At 44.5% G+C, this 23,593-nt stretch overlaps 1 non-coding gene across 1 annotated transcript; it reads left to right on the top strand.

Moving 5' to 3' along the window:
- The first annotated feature begins 6,862 nt into the window (after nucleotides 1-6,862).
- Nucleotides 6,863-6,988, top strand: LOC144603769 (U6atac minor spliceosomal RNA). The gene has a single exon (XR_013548659.1). It is a non-coding gene; the product is annotated as a U6atac minor spliceosomal RNA (small nuclear RNA).
- Nucleotides 6,989-23,593: the final 16,605 nt, after the last annotated feature.

Here is a 23,593-nt window from a genome sequence, read left to right as displayed (position 1 = left end):
CATGGTAAAGGGAATAACGTGAATAATGTTTGGTGCAAGATAAAGTCCACCATAGTCCAATCAAAGATAGTCCGAGGGTCTCCAATGGGGCAGCTGGCTTTGCAGGACAACTGTCTAGTTGCTGGTAGGATGGTTCAGTTGCCTGAAAACAGCTGGGAAGAAACTGTCACTGAATCTGGAGGTGTGCATTTTCACACTTCTATACCTCTTGCCCCATGGTGGAGGGGAGAAGGGGGACTTCTATAACTAATGAACACATTGTTGTCATATTGAACAGTGTTGTCATATTGAATTATGTGCTGTGTTTTAAATAACATAAAGACATCCAGTGATGCTAAGAGTCAGGTTAGAAAAGAGATCAGGAAATGTTCATAGACTTAATGTTAAAGGGCATAAAATTGTTCAGCACTAGGGCGCAGGCATAGAAGTTGGGAGGCCATGTTACAGTTGTGTAACACATTGGTGAGGCCACATTCAGAGTATTGTATTCAGTTTTGGGCACCATGTTATATGAAATACGTCGTCAAGCTGGAAAGGGTGCAGAGAAGATTTATGAGGATGTTCCCAGGACTCGAGGACCTGAGCTATAGGGAGAGGTTGAGCAGGCTAGGACTCTATTCCTTGGAGCGCAGGAGGATGAGGGGTGATCTTATAGAGGTGTACATGATCATGAAGAAAATAGATCGGGTATACGCACAGTCTTTTGCCCAGAATAGGGGAATTGAGAACAAGAGGGCATAGGTTTAAGGTAAGGGGGGGGAAATCTAATAGGAAAACTTTTTAACACAAAGGGTGGTGGGTATATAGAATGAGCTGCACGAAGAGGTAGTTGAGGCATGCACTATCGTTGTGTTTAGGAGACATTTGGACAGGAACATGGATAGGACAGGCTTAGAACATTATGGGCCAAATGCAGGCAGGTGGGACTAGTGTAGATTGGGCAGGTTAGCTGGAGTGGGCAAGTTGGGCTGAAGGGCTTGATTCCATGCTGTATGATTTTATTAGAGATGTCGGCTGAAACATGGGCTGCCTATTCCCACCACAGAAGGGCGGCGCAGTGATAGAGACCAGGGTGCGATCCTGACTACGGATGATGTCTGTACGGAGTTTGTGCATTCTCCCTGTGACCACGTGGGTTTTCTCCGGGTGCTCCGATTTCCCCCCACACTCCAAAGATGTGCAGGTTTGTAGGTTAATTGGTTTCAGTCAGTTGTGTAATTGTCCCTAGTGTGTAGGATAGTGTTAGTGTGTGGGGTGACAGCCGGTCAGCACGGACTCGGTGGACTGTTTCCGCACTGTATCTCTAAAGTCTAAAGGTAAAGTCTAAAGTCTAAAGATGCTGCCTGGACCACTGAATTCCTCCAGCACTTTATTTTCGACTCATCAATAATATACCCTTTTCTAATAACACTCATAATATAATCTCCTTTTCATTGCATTGCTATATAATCTTGGCTGAATTTGACAATCCTTTTGTAAACTAATTTCTTGAAGTCAATTCGGTTCTCGGCCACAGCTCCAGCAGTTTGGCAATCCAATGACATTTCGACACAATCCAGACTTAAATCTTAAATGGTCATTACATTTTCACCCTGCCCATGGGTGGATGGGTAGGGGGAGGAGATTTTAGCTTAGTTTAGAGCGTGGAAACAGGCCATTTGGCCCATCAAGTCCACGCCGACCATCGATCGCCCGTTCACTAGTTCTACCCTACACATTTACAGAAGCCAATGAATCTACGAACCCGCCCATCTTTAGAATGTGGGAGGAAACCGGAGCACCCAGAGAAAACCCACGCGGCCACAGGGAGAACATACAAACTCCACACAGACAGCACCCGAGGTCAGGATCGAACCCTGGTCTCTGGCGCTGTGGGGCAAGGCAACAAATGTGGATTGGGAGGGAACAAATTTAACTCAGAATCATAAGCCTGCACTAAATCTACAAACTCTTTACATTTTATTATTTTCTTCAACCTCTATTCAGTGAAGAGATTATAATTAGAGAGAGTGTACATCACTAGTTATCTATGTTCCCAGCTTGTGATATGTGGAGTGTTTGAAAATTGTTCAAATAAGGTTTTACAATAAAACAGCAATTTTGCAATCACCATTACGAACATTTTAGTTCCAGGTTATTAAGTCAGTGAATTGTACATTTTATAGTTGCTGTAGTGAAATTTAACATTCTGTCCCTGAACCTTCATTTTGGTTTTTAGATGATTAGTCCAATAATTTAACAACTGTGCTGCCATTCCAATGCACTGATTAGTGTAGCTAAACCATGAAACCAGTAAGAAGACTATCATATGGTTTGTCTTAACTCCCAAACCACCAAATGCCAGCAGAAAGATTCTGTAATTTATTTTAGTTCAGTTTAGAGACACAGCGTGGAAACAGGACCTATGGCCCACCGAGTCTGCACCGACCAGCGATACCCGCACATTAAAGCTATCCGACAATTTTTTTAACATTTATACCAAACCAATTAACCCACAAACCTGTACGTCTTTGGAGTGTGGGAGGAAACCAAAGTTCTCGGAGAAAACCCACGCAGGTCACGAGGAGAACGTACAAACTCCGTACAGACAAGCATCTGGAGTCGGGATCGAACCTGGGTCTCTGGCGCGGTAAGCGCTGTAAGGCAACAACTCTACTGCTGCGCCACCGCGCCGCCCTAATGGAAAATGACATTTAAATTCAACGATCTAGAATGGTGTTCGCGACCATTGATTTTTGATACAAACACATTTAAAGTCATATTTGTTAAATTGGATATTACCATTGTAGGATGTAGAATATTACAGCACCTGCGGTCCACAATGTCCCTGACAAACATTATGCCAAATTAAACTAATCTCCTCTGCCTGCACATGGTCCATGTTATGTTGGCTGCTTCGCTGAGGGAGCATGGTGTAGATGGAGTCAATGGTGCAGGTGTGGTCTCACCATGTCCCTGTATAATTTAGTGAGACATCTTTTACACAAATCCAGTAGTAAAGGCCACCAAAGCACAGCCCGTCTTAATTGCAGCACCTGCTTGTTAGCTCTCAGTGACTTTTAGTTCAGTTTCGTTTAGTTTAGAGATACAGCGCGGAAACAGGCCCTTCGGCCCATAAGTCCTTGCCGACCAGCGATCTCCGCACACTTATACTATCCTACACAGACTAGGGAGACATTTTATCAAGCCAATTAACAAGATTAAATCCTGTGATTGCTCACAATATTTTCTAGATACATAAAAAATACATGATTTTAGTTATGTTTAGGCCCCTCAGACTAATTTACCCATGCTGACCAAGATGTCCCATCTACTCTCTTCCCACCTGGCCCCCATATCCCTCCAATGCTTTCCTATCCATGTACCTGTCCGAATGCCTTTTAAATGTTGTTATGGTACCTGCCTTAATTACCTCCTCTGGCAGCTCATTCCACACACACATCACCCTCTGTGTGCAAACCAAAGATACTAGAGGAACAAGTTAGACCACTCGACCCTAAAAACCGTAGTATGTCATGACGCCATTTTAGTAGGCAGAAACTTGCAGAAACATTTTAAAAGAAAAATAACAAAAATCTGTGAATGGATAGATGAGATATATTCTGCATTTTAATGGTATCATCACACATACTGTTCCCCCAAAACACTGATTGCACTGCGAGAGGCATAGCGAACGGCGGGCTTTGCCTACTAAAATGGCGAACGTTACGCTCCTTTGCGTACTACGCTTCAGTATAGGCGATTTCAAAGGAGTGGTCCATCTTGTTCCTCTAGTATCTTTGGTGCAAACGTTACCCCTCAGGTTCTTATTAAATCAGTCCCATCTCATTTTAAACCTATGTCCTCTGGTTCTTATATCATATCATATCATATATATACAGCCGGAAACAGGCCTTTTCGGCCCTCCAAGTCCGTGCCGCACAGCGATCCCCGTACATTAACACTATCCTACACCCACTAGGGACAATTTTTAAAAAACATTTACCCAGCCAATTAACCTACATACCTGTACGTCTTCATTTCCCTATCTGGGTAAAGACCCCGAACACGATGTCAGGATAAACTGATCACTTTATCTATTCCCCTCATGATCTTTTACACCTTCATAATATCACCCCTCATCCTCCTGCGCTTCAAGAAAGAAAGTCCTAGCCCACCCAAACTTGCACTGTTGCTCCGGCCCTCAATTCCTGGCGACATCCTCGGAAATGTTCTCTGCACTCTAGGTATTAGCTGTTGGGGGAGATTGGACAGACCTGGATTGTTTTCCTTGGAACACCGGAGGTTGAGATAGAAGTACCTGCTAGAAGTATTTAAAATTACGAGAGACATAGATAGGGTAGACAGTCACAGCCATTTTCACAGGATGGAAATTCCAAATACCAGGGGGGATAGCTTTAAGGTGGAAAGGGCAAAGTTGAAAGGAGAAGTTTAGTCTAGTTTACTTTAGAGACAGTAGATGGCTTTGGGAGTAAGAGGGCTGATCCATGGGCGGTTGCTGCTGGGATGCAAGTCGGGGCCTGATCAACCCCGGCTGGGTCGCCTGGGCGAGGGGGTCTGATGTTGTGAGACTCGAAACACCCGACGACCCCAGGTCACATCACTGAGGATGCGTCCCAGTGCATCCAGAAGATGTATCTTGCACACTTTAGAGACACAGCGCGGACACACCGACCAATGACCAGTCCACGCCGACCAATGATCCCTGCACACGCACGGTCCTACACACTCGGGACAGTTTACAATTAGACCAAGCCAATTCACCCACAAACCTGCACGAAGATCTTGGAGCAAACCCATACGGTCACGTGGGAGAACATACAAACCCCATACAAACAGCACCTGTCGTCGAGACTGAACCCGGGTCCCGAGCACTGTAAGCACTGTAAGACAGGAACTTTATTACTGTGCCTCCGTGTCACCCTATGTGGATGTGCCGGGCAAGTGCCTGGAACACACTGCCGGGGGTGGTGGTGTAGGCAGGTACAATAGTGCCATTTGCTTTTCGATAGACACATGTGTGGATCAGTCATATTAACTGACCTGATTGTGTCTGTGTTCCATGATGTATATCCGGTTCCTGATCCGGTCTGGGTTTTTCTATATGCCAACCAGCTGTTGGTGGGGTAGGATTCAGCCACCAGGGGGTCAGAGGGAACTAGGAGCAGAGACGACAGCACGATGTATTGTACCCTCTGACCATTCACGCAATAAAGAATTTATGCTTCAGCTTGACTCATGGTGATTGAACGGGACAAGAACATGGTGTCAGAAGTCTAGAATCACTCCTTCATCGAGTTTCAGTTTAGAGTTTTTACACTTTAATCTGTTCTAATGTGGAGAGGATGGTTTCACTAGTGGGAGAGTCTAGGACTAGAGGTCATAGCCTCAGATGTAAAGGACGTTCCTTTAGGAAGGAGATGAGGAGGAATTTCTTTAGTTAGAGGGTGGTGAATCTGTGGAATTCTTTGCACCGAAGGCTGTGGAGGCCAAGTCAGCGGATATTTTTAAGGCAGAGATAGATAGATTCTTGATTAACACGGGTGTCAGAGGTTATGGGGAGAAGGCAGGAGAATGGGGTTAGGAGGGAGAGATAGATCAGCCATGATTCAATGGCGAAGTAGGCTTGATGGGCCAAATGGCTTAATTCTACTCCTATTCCTTAAGACCTTATGACCTTAACATGTCCCCTAATGCCTACATGAAAGTAAACGGAAATATGTGCTCCCAAATTTGAAAGCAAGGCAAAGGGAAAATTCCTTCACTTCCACAGAGTATAAACCTAAAAGTTAATCATTATTAAATTCAGAGAGATCAGCCATGAATGAATGGCGGGGTAGACTTGATGGGCCGAATGGCCCTATTCTGCTCCTATCACTTGATCTTATGATCTTATGATGTCCGGTGATGTTATTAAACCTATTTACGCTCTCACTCGATGCTACTTGGAATTCTGACTCAATCTGTGTTCACAAATGAGATCCAGAAACAGTTTAAGGTACATCAACATGAGAGCAGTCACCGATGTGGTAAAATATGCCAGAAAATCAGATATCATGTTAACACCTATTTCCACTGAGGGCAACGATTAACAATATTACAGATGTGACAGACCACCATTTTCAGGAGGCTTTGAAACGTCTTCCTGCGGGCAAGAGTTTGGAGTCTGAAGAAGGGTCTCGACCCGAAACGGCACCTATTCCTTTTCTCCAGAGATGCTGCCTGACCCGCTGAGTTACTCCAGCTTTTATGAGTCTATCGATGGATTTTGGAAGACAGTTTTGAATTCTTAGCTGTGCCAGATCACAAAGTAGATTTAACACATCCAAAGGTTTCTGTCTTAAAGGGAGCGATATTGCAGCCAAATATGGGTGGGAGCCTTAAATCAAAATGACTCCACTCAGCTTTGCCAATCTCTTTGCTGCAATAAGGCACAACTCCTGCATCCAAAACGTTATATCTTAAAGGGGTGCCTCAGCAACGTTCTTTAGTTTGTGAGATGATGTAGCCAAGAGTCTTCTTCCGACTGAAGCAATGACGGTCTGTACATTTGTTCTGAGGTCACTAAGTCAGGGGTCTTTAGCTTAGAGATAAGGCGTGGAAACATACCCTTTGGCCCACCAAGACCATTGATAAACCGCACACACCAGTTCTATGTTATCCCACCCTACACATGAGGGGCAATATTACTCAAGCCACTTAACCTACAAACCCGCACGTCTTTGGGATGTGGGAGGGAACCGGAGCACCCGGAGGAAACCCACGCGGTCACAGGGACAATGTACAAACTCCACACAGACAGCACCTGAAGTCAGGATTGAACTAGAGTCTGTGGCGCCGTGAGACTGCAGCTCCACCAGCTGTACTGTATGAAAGGAGAGAAGGTTAGCACTCCCATTGATAAAGGTGGAGGGGGACCTAGTGGCTTTACCACACACAAATGGTTGAGGCATTGCCTCTACTTGGTAGCATCTAACAATGTTTTTGGGGGCGGCACAGTGACGCAGCAGTGGAGTTGCTGCCTTAAGGCATCAGAGACGTGGGTTCGATCCTGACTATGGGTGTTGTCTGTACGTTCTCCCCGCGACTGCATGGATTCTCTCCGGGTGCTCCGGTTTCCTCCCACACTCCAAAGACGTTCATGTCTGTAGGGTGATTGGCTTCGGTAAAATTGTAAATTGTCGCCAGTGTGTGTAGGATAGTGCTAGTGTTCGGGGATCGCTGGTCGGCGTGGACTCGGTGGGCCGAAGGGCCTGTTTCCGCGCTGTATCCCTAAAAGTCTAAAGCATGCCACCCCAAAAGGACAGGTTCAGGACTACACCAGTTATAATTGATTGTTGATGGGGGGGGGGGGGGTGCAAATACATCAAGTTTTCAGGAAGTGCCACAGTGATGCAGATCAAGGCGGTACTGTGTGTTGTGTGGAGAGAGCACAGTGGAATTAGTTTAGAGAAGACTGCCAGATATGACTGTTGACTGGACTAGTTTCAGAAGGCCATCTAGTTCAGTCATTCACGCAACGAAAGAAAGCACTCGCATTTAAATGGAGCCATTCACATTCTAAATGTTGGCTCAGGGATTAAGTGTAGCCCGTAAAAGTGACTGCACTTCAAATGTAATGCAGTCTAGAGAAAGAATATTGGGACAGGAATAGACCCAACAGTTCCTGGAACCTATTCTGCCACTTAATTAGATAATTCCTGATCTGTACTTGACTCTACTTATGTGCCTTGCGTCTACAATCCCATTGATAATCTAACCGAACAGAAATCCACCCGTCTCAATATGTAACATTCCAATTGTCCCAGCATCCCTAGTCTTCTAGCTTTAGTGTTGGTTTTTGCTCTAGAGTTACAGCATGGAAACGGGCCTTTCGGCCCACCAAGTCCATGCCGTACACCAGCTGTATCCTGCACACACTAGGGACAAGTTAAAATGTTACTGAAGCCAATTAACCTACAAGTCTGCATGTCTTTGGAGTAGTGGGAAGAAACCGGAGCACCCAGAGGGTGGCATGGTGGCAGATTTGCTGCCTTACAGCGCTTGCAGCGCCCGAGACCCGGGTTCGATCCCTACTACGGATGGTGTCTGTACGGAGTTTGTACGTTCTCCCCGTGACCGCGTGGGTTTTCGCCGAGATCTTCGGCTTCCTCCCACAAAGACGTCCAGGCTTGGAGGTTAATTGGCTTTGGTCAAATTGTAAATTGTTCCTAGTGTGTGTAAGCTAGCGTTAGTGTGCGGGGATCACTGGTCGGCGCGGACTCGGTGGGCTGAAGGGCCTGTTTTTGCGCTGTATCTCTAAACCAAATGAAATTACTGCAAAAATACACAGTTATATCCTTGGCACCTTCGATTTAGCCAGTTAAAGATGCAATGGGTCTAGGGATGTGTTGGCAGTTGGCTAACCAGTTACCTTTGAGACAGAACTGTATAGACATGAAAAACAAGCACTGGACTTGCGATCCATCATTAAACTCCAGGGCTTGGATACGATTAATGGCTCCTCTTCATTCTGGTGATTTTAGTATCCAGAAAGCTTTAACAGCTCTGTTTATTGCCTTTCCGTGGAATAAAAAAAGTTTGTGAGCAGCTGTGGTGATGTAGTCATGTGTTCAGTTAGAATGCAGCACTGGCTTTCACAGTCAGAGCATTTGGAGTCATAGAGACATAGAGACATACATCGGAGAAACAGGCCCATCGGCCCAACTTGCCCACATCTGCCCAACTTGCCCACACCGGCCAACATGCCCCATCTATGCTAGTCCCACCTACCTGCGTCTGGCCCAATATCCCTCTAAACCTGTCCTATCCATGTACCTGTCTAAATGTTTCTTAAACGTTGCGATAGTCCCTGTCTCAACTACCTCCTCCTGCAGCTCGCTCCATACACCCACCAGTCTTTGTGTGAAAAAGTTACCTCTCAGGTTCCTAATAAATCTTTCCCCCTTCACCTTAAACGTTTGTCCTATGGTCCTCGGTTCCCTTTCTCGGGGCAAGAGACTTTGTTCATCTACCTGATGTTGGGGAAAAGAAAATCCTTTAATCAGACTCTCTTGCAAACTCCCTCTTTGTATTGTTTTAGTTTATTATTATGGTCACGTGCACTGAGATACCGTGTAAGACTTTGTTTGTGTGCTATCCAGTCAAATTGTACTAACACTGAGTACAATCAAGCCACATACAGGCACAACACGTAGTGCAAAGAGAAAAATACGTGAGTGCTTTGTTACAGTGTTACAGTTACAGAGAAAGTACAAATTAAGAAAAAGTGCAATGTTCGCAATGAGGTAGGTTGGGAGATTGGGACTGCTCCCTAACTGTTGAGAGGGTCCTTCAGTAGTTTAGTTTAGAGTTTAGTTTCGAGATACTGCATGGAAACAGGCCCTTCAGCCAACCGAGTCCATGCCGACCAGCGGTCACCCCGCACACTGGCACTGTCCGACACAATAGGAACAATTTACAATTTTACCGAAGCCCATTAACCTACACACTCCCACACTCCAAAGACGTGCAGGTTTGTAGGTTAATTGGCTTTGGTAAAATTGTAAATTGTCCCTATTGTGTGTATCCTCCGATCGTATTAGTGTGTGGGAACCGCTGGTCGGCACGGTCTCGGTGGGCCGAAGGGCCAGTTTCCGTGCTGTATCTCCAAATTAAACTGAACTAAACAGGAGGCGGCACTGAGAGCCTGAATTTGTCGTATCTCCTTTAACATGTCACGATACCGAAGGCCTTCACGGGAAGAACTTTACAATATTTCTGCAAGGGCTGATATGGACTAGATAAATTCAAAGCTTACGTTGTGATGGATGAGTGGCTGCTTTAACCTTTGGAAGAACTGGCAGTCCTTCAAAAAGATGATGCATTAAATTGCTGTTTTCTAGATCAGTTATATGTTGACTGCATTCCCCCCCCCCTTCTGCCCCTCATTGATTACATTTGCAAAACACCAATGAGTGGAGAAAAATACCTGTTTACTGAATAATTACATGGTGCACCCTTTGAAGCATACGAGTGCTCTTTGGATCATTTTTTCGGATAGTTCTTGCGTTTATCTTTGGAAATAGCCTTTGTGACCTGGTTGAAACTTTTGGAGATGATTTATGCAGAGCTGCCCCCATGCCTTTTCTGGTCAGTTATTTCCAATGTAAAGTAGCAGTCTGCAATGTTAGCTTAGTTTAGATAGACACAAAATGCTGGAGTAACTCAGTGGGACAGGCAGCATCTCTGGAGAGAAGGAATGGGTGACGTTTCGGGTCGAGACCCTGCCTCAGATCTAGTTCAATGATACAGCGTGAACACAGTATACAGATACATGATACAGGGTATTATGTTTAGGGCAGGATAAAGTCCAGTAAAGTCCGATTAAAGATAGTCCAAGGGTTTCCAATGAAGTCGATGGGACATCAGGACCACTCTCCAGTTGATGTTCAAGGCAGTGGATGTTTTTAAGGAAGAGATAGACATGTTCTTGATTAGAACGGGTGTCAAGGGTTATGGGGAGAAGGCAGGTAAATGGAATTTAGGAGGCAGAGATCAGCCATGATTGAATGGCGGAGTAGGCACGATGGGCCGAATGGCCTGATTCTACTCCTATAACTTGTGAACTTGTGAACTTGTGATGATAGGATGGTTGAGTTGCCTGTTGACAGCTTGGAAGAAACTGTCCCTGAATCTGGATGTATGTGTTTTCAAACTTAGAAATTACAATTTACAGAGAATTTACAGAGTTGAAATCGCTCAATCTCAAGTAAAGGACATGTTGCCGTAAAATAGGGAATTCTGGTCACTTTAAAAAATAAAAAATAAATTTGGTTCAAAACTTCTGGAAGGTGGCAGTAATTCAATTATGTGTCATGTTTCAAAAGCAGTTTGACCAGTTCTACAACATATAATTGTAACTGGAACATCTCAAAGCTTCCCGATGCATCCCCATTCTCGACCCCCATTCATTACTCGGTCATACTATCCAAAGGTTTGAGATCCAGAGATCTACTATCACAACATTTAAGAAACATTTGGACAGGTACATGGATAGGAAAAGTTTGAAGGGATATGGGCCAAGCATGGGCAGGTGGGTCTAGTGTACATGGGGCAAGTTGGTTGGCATGGGCAAGCCTGGGCTTGCTGCATGACTCTATGTATAATGTTCTGCAAACTGTTCTATGACATTTTATTAAATTGAAGACAATGGAATTTGTGGATGCTATTGTTGGAAGTTCCAGCACATAAAGGAAGGAACTGCAGATGCCGGTTTACACCGAAGATAGACACAAAATGCTGGAGTAACTCAGCGGGGCAGGCAGCATCTCTGGAGAGAAGGAATGGGTGACGTTTCGGGTCGAGACCCTTCTTCAGACTGAGAGTCAGGGGAGAGGGGGGTCTAGAGATGTGGAAGGGTAAGGTGTGAAAACGACAGATCAAAGCATACGATGGTAAGGAAATGAAGAGTGGTTCATTGTTGGCTGAGGGGAAGGTGACAAGGAGGCAGACAACCAGTAGACTCTCAGTCTGAAGAAGGGTCCCGACCCGAAACGTCACCCATTCCTTCTCTCCAGGGATGCTGCCTGTCCCGCTGAGTTACTCCCGCATTTTGTGACCAACCACACGTTCTGTAATGGATGACATTGGGATCGGCCAGCGTTTCATTTTCTGTGTTAATGTTAGCGAAGCTGTGTTGTTGCCATTTCCTTTAATGCACACACACAAATATATGAAAAACCACATTCGAGAAAGATTGCAATTGGAAATCTTGCACTGCTTTTATGGTTATCGAATGAGGTTCGGAACATTGACATGGTGATAAATGCGAGAGGGATTTGAGAATTGACTTTTGCTGACTGAACGGTGCCTATAATTACTCGGCCCTGAGTTTGAGTTATGGCAGGAGCATTAATCTCCTTCACATCAACGTATGATGTGTGACTGGAAAATATTTTACATCCCCAATTAACTCCTCTTGCAGTTGGTGATTGTTGAGCGCTAGTTTTTTAAGAGCATTTTGTGCGTAGAAAAAATACGATTGATTAAGTCTTATCTGCTCTGCATATCAGCTGGGGAATCGGTCTCTCTCTCTCTCTCTCACTTGTGTGATTATGATGTCCATTCAACTACTTAGAATTTATCAGCCAAATCGTATATTCTCCTGCCTGCGTGTGTTGTGATATATAACCTGTTTAAGACGGACTACCTCTCAAGGAGCTAAATAGAGTAATGAGCCCATATTTCCCTGTCATAGTAACAGTCTGTCTAATGGCATTTAGGATTATACACGCTCAAAGTTTAGTTTAGTTCAGAGTTACAGCGCGGAGACTGGCCCTTCGGCCCACCGTGTCCGCGCCGACCAGCGATCCCCGCACATTAACTATCCTACACACACCAGGGATATGTTACAATTCTACATTTATACCAAGCCAATCAACCTATGGACCTGTACGTCGTTGGAGTGCGGGAGGAAACCGAAGATCTCAGAGAAAATCCACGCGGGTCACGTTGAGAATGTACAAACTCCGTACAGACAGCGCCCGTAGTCGGGATCGAACCTGTGTCACTGGCGCTGGAAGGCAGCAACTCTACCGCTGCATCACCGGGCTTAAGTTAAACGTATGCTTTGCAGTATTAGTCTTCACGATTTTCCTGATCCTATCAGTAGCGTTGAGTATTATCCAAAAGACTGCACCCATAGTCTGGATTGAACCCGGGTCCCTGGTCTCTGGCGCTGTAAAGCAGTAGCTCTGCCGCTGTGCCACCGCTGTGCCACTGTGCCACCCACAGTGATGTGATATATAACCTGTTTAAGTCAGACAACCTCCCATAGGATAACGAGCCCATATTTCCCTGTCATAGCAGCATGTGTCAAATGGTATTTGGCATTCAATTTATTTATTTAATTATTTTATTAATCTATTATTATTATTAATTAATTATAATAATAATAATTATTATAATAATAATAATAATAATAATAATAATGATAATAATAATAATAATAATAATAAGATTAAATTAAACAATAAATAAATAAATTAAATAATTAATAATAATAATAATTATTATTATTATAATTATTATAATTACTTAAAATAATAATAATAATAATAATAATAATAATAATAATAATAATAATAATAATAATAATAATAATAATAATAATAATAATAATTATTATTATTATTATTATTATAATTATTAATAATTATTTTTTTTATTTATTTATTGTTTAATTTATTTTATTTGGCTCAAATAATGTGACAGTTTCAGATGAGGGCAGGTATGCTGTTAAATCAAAAAACTAATTTATTTTTCTCTGCCATTTAGTTTGTAAAAACAATGTCTCACTGTCCTGCCCCAATGCTGACGTATTAAATTATGATATGCATCTAAATAGATGTCAGACACTAATTACGGAAAATATCCTGTCCATTCCAATATAAGTTTAACGACAACATCCCTCCTTTTATCTCTTTTAACTTAACAAAGTTCCTAGACGCTTACAGTTTTGATCAATGTTAACTTCAGCCAATCAATTCTCCCTGACACGACAAATTAATTATCACAGCATGGAGTCTCATTCATTTAGTGTTTCACTATATTTGGAATTAAAAAAAAAAAAAAGTTCAAATTTGGTGTATTTTGTTGTTCATGAGTTCATGAGTTCTAGGACAGAATTAGGGCCATTCGGTCCACCAAGGCTACTCCGTCATTCAATCGTGGCTGATCTATCTGGGCCTCTCAACCCCATTCTCCTGTCTTCTCCCCATAACCCCTGACACCCGTACAAATCAAGAATCTGTCAATCTCCGCCCTTAAAAATATCCATTGATGGCCTCCACAGCCTATCTGTGGCAATCCAGAGATTCACTAGAGATTCACCACCCTCTGACTAAAACATGCAGGTTCAGAGAGCAATTAGGAAGGCCAACCTTATTTCAGCCTTTCATTACAAGACACTTTGTGTACTTATGTAGCCGTGCCTTGCTGCAGTTATATATAGGCTGATAAGATTACATCTGGCACAGTGTCCAAGTCTGATCCTCCTAATTAAGGTCAGAAGGTCATGTGATAGGAGTAGAATTAGGCCATTCAGCCCATCAAGTCTACTCCACCATTCAATCATGGCTGATCTATCTCTCCCTCCTAACCCCATTCTCCTGCCTTCTCCCCATAACCTCTGGCACCTGTATGAATCAAGAATCTATCTATCTCTGCCTTAAAAATATCCACTGACTTGGCCTCTACAGCGTTCTGTGGCAAAGAATTCCACAGATTCACCACCGACTAAAGAAATTTCTCCCCATCTCCTTCCTAAAAGAACGCCCTTTAATTCAGAGGCTACGACCTCGAGTCCTAGACTCTCCCACTAGTGGAATCATTCTCTCCAAATCCACTCTATCCAAGCCTTTCACTATTCTGTATGTTGCAATGGGGTCCTGAGGTCCAATCTGATTCTTCTAAACTCCAATGAGCACAGGCCCAGTGCCATAAAACACTCATCATAAGTTAACCTACTCGTCCCTGGGATATGAGGAAGGAATTGGAGCAGTCTTAATGAACGATGGAGCAGGCAACAAAGGACTGAAGGGTCACTCCATTTTTTTCCATTACCGATGCTCTTTATTTAACCCATATCCCCGTTCATTCTGTTCTCTATCTCTTGCTACTTCATTAACAGCTCGTACAGTTCAGGCCACCACATTTCAGAATGGAAGTAGAGGCTTTGGGAAGGTTGCAGAAGAGGTTTATCAGAAAGCTGCATGGGATAGAATGTATCAGCTATAAGGTTGGACAAATTGGATAGTTTTCGCTGGAGCTTCGGAGATTGAGAGGAGGCCTGATGGAAGTATACAAAACTATGAGAGGCATAGATAAGATAGACAGTCACATCCTTTTTTTCCCCAGGGTGGAAATGTCAAAGACTGGAGGGTGTAGCTTTAAGGTCAGAAGGTGAATGTTGAAAGGAGATGTGAGGAGCAGGTCTTGTGTACACAGAGAGCGCTGGGGGCTTGTAATGGGCTGCCAGGAGTGGTGGTTGAGGTAGATACCATCAAAGATAATAGAGCAGAGCAAGATAGACCACTCGACCGTAGTACGTCAAGGCGCCATTTTAGTAGGCAGAAACTTGCAGAAACATTTTAAAAGAAAAATAACAAAAATCTGTGAATTGATAGATGAGATATATTCTGCATTTTAATGGTATCTTCACACATACTCTTCCCCAAGACACTGATTACACTGCGAGAGGCATAGCGAACGGCGGGTTTTGCCTACTAAAATGGCGGACGTTACGCTCCTTTGCGTACTGCACTTCAGTATAGGCGATTTCAACGGAGTGGTCCATCTTGTTCTAGTATCTTTGGATACGATGGTGGCATTTCAGAGGCCTTTCGATAGGCACATGGATATGGAGGGATTGGAGGGACATGGAGTCGGAGGAGATTAGTTTAACTAATTAGTTTAACTTTAGTCAGAGGAACTTCATCTCATACATCCCTCCCCTCCCCCTCCCTTCTTGCCCACTTCCTCCTCCCGAGTCTGTTTCCCAGTTCCACAGTTCTCCGCCTTGTTTCTCTTGAGATCACACCTTCCCCACTCAACAATGGGTCTTCCAGGCACCACTCCGCCAGAGGTCATTTTGAGGCTGGCCCTGACTGATCTCGGTAGTTTCTCGCCTGCAGCTCATCACCTTTCCCCCCCCCACCCTTTACTTTCAGTCTGAAGAAGGGTCCCGACCCGAAACGTCACCCGTCCTTTCTCTCCAGAGATGACGCCTGACCTGATGCCTGATACCATTTTTGTATCCATCTTGAGATTAGTTTATCTTGGTTTCACTTTCGATACAGACATTGTGGGTTGAATGACCTGTTCCTGTGCTGCACTGTTCTTTATTCCATGACTGGGCGGCACGGTGGCACAGTGGTAGAGCTGCTGCCTTACAAGGCCAGAGACCCTGGTTCGATCCTGACTACAGAGTACGGTGTTTGTACGTTCTCCCCATGACCACGTGGGTTTTCCCCGGGTGCTCCGGCTTCCTCACAAATTCCAAAGACCTACAGGTTTGCAGGTTAATTGGCCACAGTGAGGAATGTAAATTGTCCCTGGTGAGCAGGATAGTGCAAGTGTCTGAGGATCGCTGGTTGACACGGACTCAGCGGGCTGAAGGGCTGTTTCCACACTGTGTCTCTAGACTAATTAACAATAAGAGTTATTAGTTGCTACAAATTTCAGTCAGACACAAATTTCCCTGAATATACTCTCAATGAAAATGCTTGCAGGTTTATAATCAATCACAGTAATATGCCTAAACCAAACCACAGGCAAGTTTCTTCATACCAATGTTAAACACTTATAATTTTCTTCAAGCTGCTAAATAAATTGAATCTGAATACCAACCTAAAGAGAAATCACACTATGGCTTACAGCTTTAAGAATGTAAGGTATCAGAACTGAGGAAAGATTGACCTCAATATAGTGATTTGGAGGTCATATTGCAGTTATATAAGACATTGGTGAGGCCACATTTAGAGTATTGTGTTCAGCTTTGGTCACCATATTATAGGAAAGATGCTGTCAAGCTGGAAAGGGTGCAGAGAAGATTTACGAAGATGTTGCCAGGCCCCGAGGGCCTGAAGTACAGGGAGAAGTTAAGTCGGCTGGGACTCTATTCCTTGGAGCGCAGGAGGATGAGGGGTGATCTTACAGAGGTGTACAAAATCATGAGAGGAATAGTTTGGATAGATGCTCAGGGTCTCTTGCCCAGAGTAGGGGAATCGAGAACCAGAGGACATAGGTTTAAGGTGAAGGGGGAAAGATTTAATAGCAACCCGAAGGGTAACTTTTTCACGCAAAGGGTGGTGGGTGTTTGGAATGAGCTGCCAGAAGAGGTAGTTGAGGCAGGTACCATTGCAACATTTAAGGAATATTTAGACAGGTACATGGATAGGACAAGTTTGGAGGGATATGGACCAAACGCAGGCAGGTGGGACTAGTGTAGCTGGGACATGTTGGCCGGTGTGGGCAAGTTGGGCCGAAGGGCCTGTTTCCACACTGTATCACGTCAGCCATGATCACGTTGAATGGCGGTGCTGGCTCGAAGGGCCGAATGGCCTACTCCTGCACCTATTGTCTATTGTCTATTGTCTATTGTCTCTCGCTGCTCCCCCTCTGTGACTCTGCTCTCTGATTCGACACATAGCCGTCTTGTTGAGTCTCATTGTCTGCCTCCACAATTCGCTGCAATTTCTTGCAGTCTTGGATGAAGTTGTTCCCAAACCAAGCTGTGATGCATTCTGATAAAATGCAATCTAAGGTGCATTATAGCCATAAAATCAGCTCTGGCTCCTTTAATAACCTGGGGCTACTGGACTGATAAATTATCCAGTTTGAGAGTCTGCGAGACTTTGCAGATCCATTTGCTTTCCCCCAACAGCAATAAACAGCAATTATATCGTTCTATTCTCCAAAGCAAGAGAATCGTTATAAAAGATATTGACACATCGCTTCCCAAGGAAATATTCAAGTCAATGACCAAACGCCCCGTTTACAGAGTTGGTTTTAATAGGTATCTTAAAATGGTGGGGAAAAAACCCAGGAGAAGGGGACCATGCAGAATCGAGGATCTTGAAATCTGACAATGCTGAAACTCTCCCTATAGCCCAGCCCCCACCCCCCCCCCCCCCCCGAGTCCTGGAAACACCCTCGTAAATCCCCTCTGCGCCCTTTCCAGCTTGTCAACAGTCTCAAGAAGAGTCTCGACCCAAAACGCCACACTTCCCTTCTCACCAGAGATGCTGCCTGTCCTGCTGAGATACTCCAGCATTTTGCGTCTATTAACGGTGAACTATTATATTCAAGGATGGTAAAGAATCGACCGTTAAAGGGGTCCCAATATTTCAGTTTCATGACCGAATCAGTCAGTATTTTAATCTCAAGTTTTTTTCCCCATTTTGGTCCTAATTCAGGACTGGGATTTCTTCCGCGTAAACTAACTCTTGCAACCCATAATTTGAATTTTTGTGAAATGTATGGATTCGTCAAGGAAGCCGATTGGGTTTGTTAAACAATTTCCCAAGTTTTTCAAAGTAGTGACTGATTGAATTCCCTTTATCCTCCCCTCGGGTGGTCAAGGAGGCTTTTGGCACGTTTGCCTTCATCAGTCAGAGTGTTAAGTATAGAAGTTGGGAGGTCATGTTGCAGTTGCATAAGACATTGGTGAGGCCACACGTAGAGGATTGTGTTCAGATTTGGCCACCATGTTATAGGAAAGCTGGAAAGGGTACAGAGAAGGTTTACGAGGATGTTGTCAGCTTTTGAAGGACTATAAGAGAGGTTGGGCACCAGGATTTCTTGGAGCGCAGGAGGGTGAGGGGCGATCTCATGCAGGCATACAAGATCATGAGAGGAATAGATCGGGTAAATGCACAGAGTCTTTTGCCCAAAGACGGGGAATCGAGAATAAGAGGCCGTAGGTTTAAGGTGAGGGGGGAGGAAAGATTTAATAAGAACCTGAGGGGTAATCTTTTTACACAAAGGTTGGTGGGTGTATGGAACGAGCTGCCAGAGGAGGTAGTTGAGGCAGGTGCTATCGCAACGTTTAAGAAACATTTGGACAGGTACATGGATAGGACAGGTTTGGAGGGACTGATAGATAAGAAACCAAATGTTGGAATCTTGACTTGAGTGAACTTTAAGTCTGTGCTTCAACGAACATCATTAATTTTGCACGAATAGTCAAAAGTCTTTCACCAAAGATGTATTTAGACTTTTCCTGTGGTTTATCTCTGAAATCTGGTCTAAAATCTAAAGACAGGTGACGATTCGGGTCGGGATCCTTCTTCAAACTAAAAGGAGAGGGTGGAAGGGTATAGGAGTGAAGAACTGGAAGCGAGAGCCTGGTTTAAACATGGTTGTAACCTGGGTTGCCTGGTTGTGTTACTGAAACACAGTCTGCAAGTCTTAAGTGGGCGATGGACACAAAATGCTGGAGTAACACAGCGGGCCGGGCAGCATCTCTGGAGAGAATGGATGGGTGACGTTTCGGGTCGAGACCCTTCTTCAGACTGAGAGTCAGGGGAGAGGGAGTCTAGAGATATAGAAGGGCAAGGTGTGAAAACGACGGATCAAAGTAGACGATGATAAGGAAATGTAGAATGGTTCATACCGAAGATAGACACAAAATGCTGGAGTAACTCAGCGGGACAGGCAGCATCTCTGGTTCAATGTCAGCTGAAGGGAAGGTGATAACACAGCATACAATCGGTAATATTTAATCAGGAGAGCAGTAGAACTAGTCAGAGAACTAGGATGGGAGAGGGTCGATGAGAGGGGGAAAGCAGCTGAGTTACTCCAGCATTTTGTGTCTATCTTCGGTGTAAACCAGCGCCTGCAGTTCCTTCTGACAGTCGTAATGGGGAATTGGTTAGAACTGAGAGATTTTAGAAAAGTAATTCACAGTTCCAATACTTTGGACAACAATTGAGTATTGAACACAGCACCAACCTTGTCTGACACCAGAAGCACTTGATGCAAGACATTTAGAGAATGAAAGGCAGTTAACTGGACAGACAAGGTTCAGGAGCCAAATACAACCCTATTACATCGAGCATTTAGTGTTACTGACCTGGGATGACCTTATAAACGGGGAACAGATGCCAATTTTGAATGAAAGTAGAAACAAAAAGTATAGGCAGATCTCATAAGGTCATAAGTGATAGGAGCAGAATGAGGCCATTTGGCCCATCATGTCTCTATTGCCATTCAATCATGACTGATCTACCCTCCTAACCCCATCTCCTACTTAAAGGAAGGTCCTTTAATTCTGAGGCTATGACCTCTGGTCCTAGACTCTCTCTCTACTGGAAACATCCTCTCCACATCCACTCTATCCAGGCCTTTCACTATTCGGTAAGTTTCAATGAGGTCCCCCCTCATCCTTCTAAACTCCAGCAAGTTCAGGGCCAGTGCTGTCAAACGCTCACCATATGTCATACCACACTGTCATTAATTAAGGAATTATAGAAACAAGGAGCTGCCGATGCTGGTTTACAAAAAAAAGACACAAGATGCTAGAGTAACTCGGCAGGTCGGGCAGCATCTCTAGAGAATGTGGATAGACTGAAGAAGGGCCCAAACCTGAAACATCACCGATCATGTTTTTCAGAGATGCTGCCTGACCCATTGAGTTACTCCGGCACATTGTGCCTTTTTATTTACAATTAAGACATTAGTGGTACTTAGCATATAACATTATATTTTAATAATAATAATAATAATAATAATAATACATTACATTTATATAGCGCTTTTCATATACAAAGACGCTTTACAGGGATTTAGAGAACATAGGGAAGTGAATAAATAGATAAATAAGTAAACGAACAGAGAAAGGAGACAGAAGGTGGGGTGACCTTCAGTGGTTGAAGGCAGTACTGAACAGGTGAGACTTCAGTGATGTTTTGAATGTGGTGAGTGTGGAGGAGTCTCTGACGGTTTGAGGTAGTGAGTTCCATAGGGTGGGAGCAACGATGGAGAAAGCCCTGTCCCCCCAGGATCTGAGTTTGGTCCGGATGTGGGGGGATAGGAGATTGGCAGTAACAGAGCAGAGGGTGCAGGTGGGAGTGTGCCTGTGGAGGAGGTCGGTCAGGTAGGATGGGGCCAGGTTATGGAGGGCTTTGTAGGTCATGAGGAGGATTTTGTACTTGATTCTCTGGGGGATGGGGAGCCAGTGGAGTTTGTAAAGGACGGGGGTGATATGGTCACGGATCGGGGTGTGGGTGAGTAGACGGGCAGCGGAGTTTTGAATGTATTGAAGTTTACTGATGATTTTTGAGGGTGCGCCATAGAGGAGGCTGTTGCAGTAGTCCAGACGGGAGGTGATGAAGGCGTGGATGAGGGTTTCTGCAGCTGTGGAGGAGAGGCATGGACGGAGACGGGCAATGTTTTTGAGGTGGAAGAAGGCTGTCTTTGTGATGTGTTTGATGTGTTTGTCGAAGGAGAGGGTTTGATCAAAGATGATACCAAGATTCCGGATGTGAGGGGAGGTGGATACTGGGAGACCATCAATATTGAGGATGAAGTTTTGGGTGGATTTGGTGAGCGTTTTTGGACCAATGATGATGATTTCAGATTTGTTGCAGTTGAGTTTGAGGAAATTTGATTGAAGCCAAGATTTTATTTCAGTGATGCAGTTTGTCAGTGCAGAGTGTGTGGTGGTGGAGATTGACTTGGTGGAGATGAGGAGCTGGATATCATCGGCGAAGCAGTGGAAGTTGAGACCATGACGGCGGATTAATTGACCAAGGGGGAACAGGTAGAGGATGAACAGGAGGGGGCCAAGGACTGAGCCTTGGGGGACACCTTGGGGGAGGGGAGCGGTGGGGGATTTACAGTTGTTAATGGAGATGAACTGGTGCCTGTCAGAGAGGTAAGATTTGAACCAGGATAGGGCTGTGCCGGTGATGTTAAAGGAGGTTTCAAGTCGGGTGAGGAGAATGGAGTGATTTATGGTGTCAAAGGCGGCGCTGAGGTCAAGTAGGATGAGGATGTTGAGGTTGCCAGCGTCGGAGGAGAGGAGAAGGTCGTTTGTGATTTTGAGGAGCGCAGTTTCAGTACAGTGGTTGGAGCGGAATCCGGATTGGAATGTTTCATACAGGTTATTGGTAGAGAGGTGGTATTTGAGTTGGGAAGCTACAGCACGTTCCAAAACTTTGGACAGAAAGGGTAGGTTGGAGATTGGTCTGAAGTTGTTTGGGGTGTCAGGGTTGAGACCAGGTTTTTTCAGAATGGGGGTGACAGCAGCGATTTTGAGGGATGGCGGGACGATGCCAGTGGACAGGGAGGAGTTTATTGTTGCAGTGATAAGTGGAGAGAGAGCAGGAAGGCAGGCCTTGACAAAGCTGGAGGGGATGGGGTCCAGAAAGCAGGTGGCAGTTTTTATTCCTGTGAAGAGGTCAGAGAGGTCGGTGGTGGAGACTGGGGAGAACTTGAGGCAGGGGTTGACAGGATAAGGGGGGGCAGGTGGTTTGAGTGTCTTAATGACTTGCACAGGCTTTAATACACTAGATTCAGGGACAGTTTCTTCCTAGCTGTTATCAGGCAACTAAATCATCCAACCATAACTAGAGAGCAGTCTTGAACTACTATCTACCTCATTGGAGACCCTCGGACTATCTTTGATCGGATTTTACTGGCTTTATCTTGCGCTAAACGTTATCCTTTTGTCATGTATCTGTACACTGTAGATGGCTCGATTGTAATCATGTTTTGGTCTTTCCGCTGACTGGTTAGCATGCAGCAAAAGCTTTTGACTGTACCTCAGTACACGTGACCAAACTAAACTGAACTAATCCTTACAATATTTCATTACACTAAAAATAATCGATTTTATGTAAGGTCAAAAGTGATAGGAGCGGAATGAGGCCATTCGGCCCATCAAGGCTACTCCGCCATTCAATCTTTACTGATCTATCTCTCCCTCCTAACCCCATTCTCCTGCCTTCTCCTCTTAAACCCCTGACACCGGTACTAATCAAGAATCTATCTCTGCTTTAAAAATATCCACTGACTTAGCCTCCACAGCCCCCATAGGCTTCCACAGATTCACCGCCCTTTTTTGCAGGGAGATGGATAGATTCCACAGATTCGCCACCATATTTAAACTTTTCTCTGGTGCTGTAGAACTTTGGCCTTCAGCGAGTCGTGTGGTAAATAGTCAGCCATGTTGCTTTAAAATTGTGTACCGTGTTTAGAAGGTTTACTGAGGGGAAAATGCTTATCTTTACACTTCATTCACCATCAAATTCAAAGGTTTCCTCAGACGACCATTAAATAAATCCCCACGGGCCTTTTATGCTTGCACAAAAAAAACAAAAACACTTCATTATATCTAACATATTGAGTAAGTACTGCAGGAGGAAAGCCACTGAGGCATTGTAATGTTTAGAATCTGATGTTCAGTTTTGTTGAGTTGAACCACAGAGAAAAGAGATGCAGGCATCTATAGCAGTGATCTACTTTGAGAGGTCATCGAACATTGCTGTCACTAAAGTGATACTTCAATTTGTATGAATTTACATCAAGCCACTTTTTTCTGGAGCGAGTCTACGTTAGTATTTAATGGTGTCCATTATGATGGCTGTAGATGAAGAATTAGCTGCAGCCAGATTTCTGATATTGTTTATGGTCTGCAGAAGGGTCTCGAACCGAAACGTCGCCCATTCCTTCCCTCCAGAGATGCTGCCTGCCCCACTGAGTTACTCCAGCTTTTTCTGTCTGTCTATGGTTAGTTCAGTTCGGTTGAGTTTATTGTCACGTGTACCGAGGTACAGCGAAAGGCCTCTGTACTACCCAGTCAGCGGTGACTCCGCAGAGACAATAGACAATAGACAATAGACAATAGGTGCAGGAGTAGGCCATTCAGCCCTTCGAGCCAGCACCGCCATTCAATGCGATCATGGCTGATCACTCAATCAGTACCCCGTTCCTGCCTTCTCCCCATACCCCCTCACTCCGCTATCCTCAAGAGCTCTATCCAGCTCTCTCTTGAAAGCATCCAACGAACTGGCCTCCACTGCCTTCTGAGGCAGAGAATTCCACACCT

Source organism: Rhinoraja longicauda, chromosome 20 (assembly GCF_053455715.1).
Source record: "Rhinoraja longicauda isolate Sanriku21f chromosome 20, sRhiLon1.1, whole genome shotgun sequence".
Taxonomy (NCBI): Eukaryota; Metazoa; Chordata; class Chondrichthyes; order Rajiformes; family Arhynchobatidae; genus Rhinoraja; species Rhinoraja longicauda.
The sequence above is the reverse complement of the archived record's forward strand: the minus strand, read 5'-3'. Positions and strand labels throughout refer to the sequence as shown.